The following is an 8,530-nucleotide window of genomic DNA, read 5'->3' as shown; positions in this document are numbered from 1 at the left end:
AGGAAAGTGGGGGTATTGATGTGGGGGGGGGGTGGAGGTGGGGAGATTTTGCTCTGTAAATGCGGAGCTGGGGAAAAAGGAGAGTGGAAAGGGGAAAGACAGGAAGATGAAAGGAAACATTAGCCTTTTTATGACGCAACTGTATCTTAAAGCTGGCTCAATGGAAAAAATAAAGGTGCATTTAACCTTTTATGGAGAAGGCCTATAAGGCTGATCCAGCATTGCCTTCATAGTGAGCAGAGTCGGGAGCCATCTTCCAGAGCTGAGGGAGACGGGATGAGAGGTGGAGTAGTGCCACCCATTGCCATGACGTCAAACATACGCATCAGGAAGGGAAAGCGGCTTATACCCCAAATGGCGACTGAAGAGCAGGTAAGAGCACAGGTGGAGATCTGTTCAAGCAGTCTTAGGACTCAGGCAGATCTCCTCCACAACATTCACTGCTGAGTGCGCAAACACGATCTTAAAAATCGTGCTCCTGGGTCAGGAGCTGATGACATCATCATGATGCTATCACTTGCCCTTTGCAGCCGCTTTCAGTGGCATTGTCTTTATGGAGGAAGTGGAGCGACCTCACTCCACCTCTGAGTGTACCCCTAGATCAGGGTTTGCCTGCTGAATCTTCCCTCAGAGCTTTTATGAAGGGAAGTGAAGCGGTGTAAAGATGGAGAAAATCTGCCTTTACATTCACTATTTTTTCACTATAAAAATAAGTATTAAAGTAGAGAGGCTGAGAAACCAGAGAAGTTAATGTTAATACCATCTGATTGGATGGTGCCAGATGGAATATGAGGTCTTAGGATTGCACAGAATGGAAGTGTGGTGAAACTGCTATTGTACATATTCGTTACGTGTAAATGACACGACCTTTCCTGTTTGACCCTACTCTCAATGGTTGGCTTGTGATTCCTTCCCTTTCTCCCCATAAAGGCTGTCATGCCACAAGCTTGCCCTCAGTTTGAGACCGGGTCAGTGTGAGCGAGCAACACAAGGGATCCTGTCAATCTCTAGCTAATAAAAAAACGTCAGTTTCGATAACTTCAGTCTTTCTGTGATTGATCATGCGTCAATTTTATTTGCAAGATTTTGTTTTTCTCAGACCACAGATGAATACTTGAAGTTGGATTGCCGAGAAATCGACCCGAGAAAACTCGAAGCAGGCAACAAATTCGCTCTCTGGCACTGCTGTTTTGAAAAGTTCCTCACAGCCTCTGCAGCTGCGATCCAGGTCGACAATGATAAGCTCCCTCTGCTATTCTCGTACATCGGGCACTAAGTCTACCAGATGGTCCGGGACTGCCAGACATATGGAGCCACAATGGACATTCTGAAAGACCAGTATAAGGTACAGGTGAACAAAGTCTATGCACAACACATACTCCACTCACGCAGGCATCAACCTGGGGAAACCTTCAATGACTTTGTAAGGGCCCTGCAGGAGCTTGCAAGGACTACAGAATAGCACACACAGCTGCTGATCAGAGGCACCTGTGTTAACAGGTGTCCACTCCAACTATGTGAGGCAGAAGCTACTTAAACAGAGACAAATGAGCCTACCTCAAGCCATCGACTGGTCAACACCAGAAGAAGCCACCCACAATGCTGAATCGTTCTCCAGTGAACACAAAGCCACCTCGTGGGGAACACGGGGGCCACCATCTTGGGAGGTGGGATTGCAAGCCTCTTCCCGTCCTGAGCTGACCTCCACTGCCATTAGTGACCACCCAAAGTGCTATTTCTGTGGGCAGGCTAAGCACCTGAGGAAATGATGCCCTGCCAGAGACTTCGTATGCTCCAACTGTAGGAAGAAAGGACACCTCACGAAGGTCTGTAAGTCTAAGCAAACCCCGAAGTCCATGATGCTGACCAAAAATTGCCGGGTCTGCACGGAGTGCCAACCACGTTTTTAACTAGCTCGATAGGTCACACCTGATTAAGGCCACTTGCCCCTTTGAATGTCTAAGCATGGACTTCAAAGGACCCCTACTCTCCACGAACCGGAATGTGTATTTCACTAACATCATCGATGAGTACTCACGGTTCCCCTTTGCCATCCCCTGCCTGTACATGACTTCAACTACCGTCATAAAGGCTCTGAACAATCTGTTCACTATTTTTGGATACTCCGGCTACATCTACAGTGATAGGGGTTTGTCCTTTATGAGCGACAAGTTGCATCAATATTTGCTATCCAAGAGCATCACATTTAGCCGGACCACCAGTTATAACCCCAAAGGGAATGACCAGGTGGAGCGGGAGAACAGCATGGTCTGGAAGGCAGTATTACTGGCCTTAAAGTCCAAGTGCCTCCCCATCCCCCACTAGCAAGAGGTACTCCACACTATCTGGTCCCTCCTGTGTATGGACACCAATGAGACACCTCACAAAAGACTTTTTACATTCCCCAGGAGATCGTCGTTGGGAGCCATCTTAGCTCCCTGGCTGACGTTTCCTCTGGTTGAGAGGGTCCATCTACTCCACGCAAACCCACAGTATGTTTACGTGGCATTCCCAGATGTACATGAGGAAACAGTATCCATACAGGACCTGCACATTCAGGAGCATCTGGACCCAACCCCCCCCCCCCCCCCACCAATCCAGCTGGAAGGTATGGCCCTCTCAGCTCTCCAGGGCCTCACTTCTCAACCCCCCCATCCATGCCAACCCAACACACACACACACACACACACACACACACACACACACACACACACACACACACACACACACACACACACACACACACACACACACACACACACACACACCCCCCTCCTGGCTCACCCAAGTACCCTCGCTGGGCCAACCTGGATGAATCAGCTGAAACCAACAGAGACCACCATAGATTTCCAGATGGGGAGATGCCGGTCACAACGCCAAAGGAGACCACGAGACAGACTGAACTTATGAGGTCAGGTGATCACACCACTCACTCCCCCTTGGGACTTTTCTTTTAAAAGAGGGAGTGAATGTGGTGAATTCACTATTGTAAATGACCTGCCCTTTCCTGGTTGACCATGCTCTCAATGGACGGCTCATGATTCCTCCCCTTTCTCCCTCATTGTAGTGAACTAGGATTCACTGGTAGGGTGTTGTGCTGATGGCTGGCCCCGCCTCCCGGCTCCACCCTTATCTGCTCACATATAACCCTGGTTTCCCGCTTAAACCCAGAACCCTTCTGAAGACTACTGTGGAACCCTACCCTTAGTTATAAGTTAATAAAAGCATTTGTTCTCCCTCCAGTTGTGAGAGTTTTTATTCACACTACACAATGAAGGCTGTCATGCCACAAGCCTGCCCCCCAGTTCGAGTCCGGGTCAGGGTGAGCGAGCAACACAAGGGATGCTGCCCATCTCTTGCTAACAAAAGCCTTCAGTTTTGATTACTTCAGTCTCTATGCGATTCATTGTGCATCAGAAAGCAGACCATCACCCAAATTATCTACACTGACCAGTGGGCAGTATAAATCCTGTCACCCATCACTTGGTTCATAGTCCTCTATGCCTAACTAAAGCCCCTTTCACACCACCAATTACTTCTGAGTTAACCTGCCAATATCTCAGGTCAAATCACGCGTGTGAAATGACCTAACTGGGCACAGCGAGTAGATTTCAAGTGGCTCTGATGCATGGAGGGAACAAATGTCGGAGCCCGCCTGAGTTAATTCACCAATCACCTTCTGGGAGTGTGAAAGCATAACTCGCTCTTGCATTGTCAAAGCTGGAGGTGGGAACTCTGCCCTGCCCCCTCCTTAAAATCCTGAGTTGCAGAATTACCTGAAAATAATGGTACAGTGTGAAAGGCTCAGCTTGCCCTGCAAATTTTTTCATTTCCTAGGAGGGTTGGCAGTGAGAAAGGGGCTTAAGTGATTCAAGTCAAGTTTATTGAAATCTGATTACACAACTATAATCTGATGAAACCGCATTCTCCGGTCCTCAGTTCAAAACATGCAAACACGCAACCAGACATAACACTCATACAGCAAACAATACGCATTCAGAACAAGTATTCATGTATGTATACAAATAAACAAATGTTGTTTCGTAAATATGAGAGACTCGGATGGGCAATGTGAACAGTTCCCTGGGCTGTTCAGCATTCTCACTGATTGTGGGAAGAAGTTGTGCCTCAGTCTGGTGGTGCTGGCTCTGATAGTCTGATTCAAGTGTTTACCCTGACACTATGCTGTCAATAAACCATATTCAACCACCTCCCCCCACCCTAGCAGTGATTTCAAGGTACTCAGAACTGCAGGGGAAAGTAGATCCTCCTTTTATCTTCTGAATCTGTGTCATTTAGTTTTATTTATCTATGCTATGGGGAAATGTTCCTTGCCACCTACCCTATCTATTCATCTCAAAATTTCAGATTGCACAATCATCTCCCCTTTTAGCTTCCTACACCACAGAAAAAAAATGATCCAAATTCTCCAGTCTTTCCTTACAACTGAGCTGATGGCATCCCAGACAATATCCTATTGAATCTCCTCCACACTATCATGGAGTCATTCAGCACAGAATAGGTCCATCATTCCAACTCATCCATGCTGACCAATGTGACATTCTGGACTGGTCCCATATGTTTGCTTTGTGTCCAAATCTTTCTAAGCTTTTCCTATCAATAAATCTGACCAAATGACTTCTGAATATTAGATTCCCCCACTTCCATAGTTTCCTCTGACAGTTCGTTCCAGATGCGGACCACTTTCTAAGTGAAACATCTGTCCCTCAGGTCTCTCTTAAGTGTCTTCCCTATTTAAACCCTCCAATTCAGGAACAATCTACCCTGGGAAATAGACTGTGACCATTCATTTTAACCATAGCTCTCATGATCGCCTTCAGCGTCCTTTGCTCCAGGGAATAAAGACCCAACCTATCTAATCCCTAGATAAAGGACTCAGGCCTGAAAAACCGTATTGGCTAGATTTATTTGCCTCCTATGGATGTTGAGGGTCCAGCTGACTTTCTCCAGCACCTTTCTGTATAAAATCAAGCCTTCTTGTGTCAGCCACATCTTGATCAATCTCCTCTGTGCCACTTCCAATCTATTGGTGTCTATCCTATTCTGGTTGATCAGAACTGCACCCAGTACTTCAGTGTGGTCTCATCACTGCTTTGTACAGTTGAATCCTATGGTTCCAACTCTGGCACTCAGTATCTCTCCCAATGACAGCAAGTATTCCTAACACCTTCTTCAACACCCTTCCCCTTTGAGTTGCCACTTTCAGGGAACAATAGACCTGTATCCTGAGGTTTTTCTATTCTACACCATGCAAATCCTCCCATGGTTTGATGTATCACATGCTTCCTTTACCTGGGTGACCAGATGAAATATAAGTTGGGTATATCAATACGAGTCATATATTTTCTTAACGGGGTTGAAATTATGGCGGGTGCCAAAGGGGGGGGGGGGCATTTGCAGGAATTTCCCTCCAAAATGAGTCATTGTCCCCCCCCCCACCCTGCCGTAGCTCTAATGTCAATAGCATCGTCAAGTGGCTTCATCTCCATACACTATAAGCATGTGCATTTGCCTGTTACCATATAACCATACGGCTCCTAGAACGCTTCCACCAGCGTTGTCTCCGCTCCATCCTCAACATCCATTGGAGCGCTTACACCCCTAACGTCGAAGTACTCGAGATGGCAGAGGTCGACAGCATCGAGTCCACGCTGCTGAAGATCCAGCTGCGCTGGATGGGTCACGTCTCCAGAATGGAGGACCATCGCCTTCCCAAGATCGTGTTATATGGCGAGCTCTCCACTGGCCACCGTGACAGAGGTGCACCAAAGAAAAGGTACAAGGACTGCCTAAAGAAATCTCTTGGTGCCTGCCACATTGACCACCGCCAGTGGGCTGATAACGCCTCAAACCGTGCATCTTGGCGCCTCACAGTTTGGCGGGCAGCAACCTCCTTTGAAGAAGACCGCAGAGCCCACCTCACTGACAAAAGGCAAAGGAGGAAAAACCCAACACCCAACCCCAACCAACCAATTTTCCCTTGCAACCGCTGCAATCGTGTCTGCCTGTCCCGCATCGGACTTGTCAGCCACAAACGAGCCTGCAGCTGACGTGGACTTTTTACCCCCTCCATAAATCTTCGTCCGCGAAGCCAAGCCAAAAGAAGATATAACCATATAACCATTTACGGAGCGGAAACAGGCCATGTTGGCCTTTCGAGTCCGCACCGGTTCACTGATTTTGTGCGCCCTCTAATGGTCCCGTTCTTCTTCTTCTTAACCAGGGTCTCAATATCTCTTGAAAACCAAGGTTCCATACACCTTCTGTACATCTTATCTGTAATTCAGATCCTTTATATAAAAAAGTTAGACAGAGTTTAATTAAACAGGTCTTAGATAACTTGCAGAAGCTGAAATGCATGTTTATAAACATTCATGTCATTCATTTGGGAGTATGTTCAAACCCCAAGACTAATGTACTTCAATCTTCACAGCATCTTCTCCTTTTGCCACATTACATATTCACAAAATTATTATTATTGTCACATTGGAGGGATGGGGAAATGTGATGGCAGCGCATGGAGGAGGTTCATGGCACACCCCCCCCCCCCACGAGTGAGTTTTTGAATGTCAGTTTGTGCCCCTCCCCCCCGATGTTTACCCTAATCCCCCCGATTAGACTTGTTTTGACGCCATCTCTGGTTGTTGTTACATAAACACAGATTATTTTTAGTTTTTTTTCCTCACAGGATAGGAGGCCATTCAGCCCTCTGATTCATGCTGCCTATTTCCCCAGTTATTTTCCCTATAACCTGTTTTTTACTCACATGTATCATCAACTACTCCCCAATCCGATTCAACCGGAACCAGGGGCATTTAAAATACCAACCAGCATATCTTTTGGCGAGGGGAGAAAGTTGGAACATCAGATAATCAAGCAATCCCATGGAGGGGAGAAAGTACAAACACCTTAGAGACAGTTCAGGATTTGAACTCTGGTCACTGGCACTGCAATAATGTTGTGCTAATCATTACTTTAACTGTGCTGCCCTTTAAGGACAATTAAAAATGGACTCAAAAATTCTGTCCTATTCTTAGAATTTCGGTGTAAATCAGTGACACTCAATGCAAGCAATGAGATGCTGGAGGGACTCATGCAGCAACCAGATGTGCAAATGATCAGTCACATTTAAATGTGAGACCTTTTTATTGAGACAAAACTGTTGCTCATTTGTTGGCCTTGATGCAGGTGATTTGTTTTGTTAAAGCATATTTGTTTGGTCACTTGAAACTTTCCTAGCTATTATTTTTTGCTTGTGCATGTGACTAACTGGTTAACATTTAACATTTTCTTTGGTTAAACTGTTTTCGTTCCTGGGTTAAATAGGAAATGTGAACTGTTGCTCCTATAGATATAAATGTTTACACAGTGATGTTCCTTGAACAGGAAAATTTTTTAATGAACAGCATTTAACGTTGCCAGGTAGAAATATATGAATCAATGCAACCAGTATCAGGGGAAGTCTTTCATTAGATGGAAACTGAAATAAAGGAGAAGATGATCCAAATTCCAACTGATCACATCTATGATGCCAGGAATTGCTAAGCTCATGAATCTTTCTTAATCAGAGCCAAGGCAAGGGTGGGGCGATAAAGAGGAACTTGTAACCTGTCAGAAATCAAAGATAAATGGTGTATGTAATTCCTTCAGAACTGGATTAGAAAAGAGAAGTATTTTGTACTTTGATCCACAAGCTCTGGTCTTTGTAATAAAAACACAAATATCCTGAAGGAACTCAGCAGGTCTTGCAGCGCCCGTAGGAGGTAAAGATAAGGTTAGTGTTGTTGTTAGTGCAACATTATTACAGTGCCAGTGACCCAAGTTTGAATCTGGTGCTATCTGGAAGGAGTTTGTACTTTCTCCGCATGTATGCATGGGTTTCCTCTGGGTGTTTCTGGTTTTCTCCCACCTTTGAAAACGTACGTGAGTTGGAGGTTAATTGGTGTATTTGGACCTGGAAGTCAGCCTGAAGAAAACTGAGGTCCTCCATCAGCCAGCTCCCCACCATGACTACCAGCCCCCCCACATCTCCATCGGGCACACAAAATTCAAAACGGTCAACCAGTTTACCTATCTCGGCTGCACCATTTCATCGGATGCAAGGATCGACAACGAGATAGACCACAGACTCGCCAAGGCAAATAGTGCCTTTGGAAGACTACACAAAAGAGTCTGGAAAAACAACCAACTGAAAAACCTCACAAACATTAGCGTATACAGAGCCGTTGTCATACCCACACTCCTGTTCGGCTCCGAATCATGGGTCCTCTACCGGCATCACCTACGGCTCCTAGAACGCTTCCACCAGCGTTGTCTCCGCTCCATCCTCAACAATCATTGGAGCGTCTTCAACCCTAACATCGAAGTACTCGAGATGGCAGAGGCCGACAGCATCGAGTCCACGCTGCTGAAGATCCAGCTGCGCTGGGTGGGTCACGTCTCCAGAATGGAGGACCATCGCCTTCCCAAGATCGTGTTATATGGCGAGCTCTCCACTGGTCACCGTGAC

The sequence above is a fragment of the Narcine bancroftii genome, chromosome 3 (assembly GCF_036971445.1).
Source record: "Narcine bancroftii isolate sNarBan1 chromosome 3, sNarBan1.hap1, whole genome shotgun sequence".
NCBI lineage: Eukaryota > Metazoa > Chordata > Chondrichthyes > Torpediniformes > Narcinidae > Narcine > Narcine bancroftii.
The sequence above is the reverse complement of the archived record's forward strand: the minus strand, read 5'-3'. Positions refer to the sequence as shown.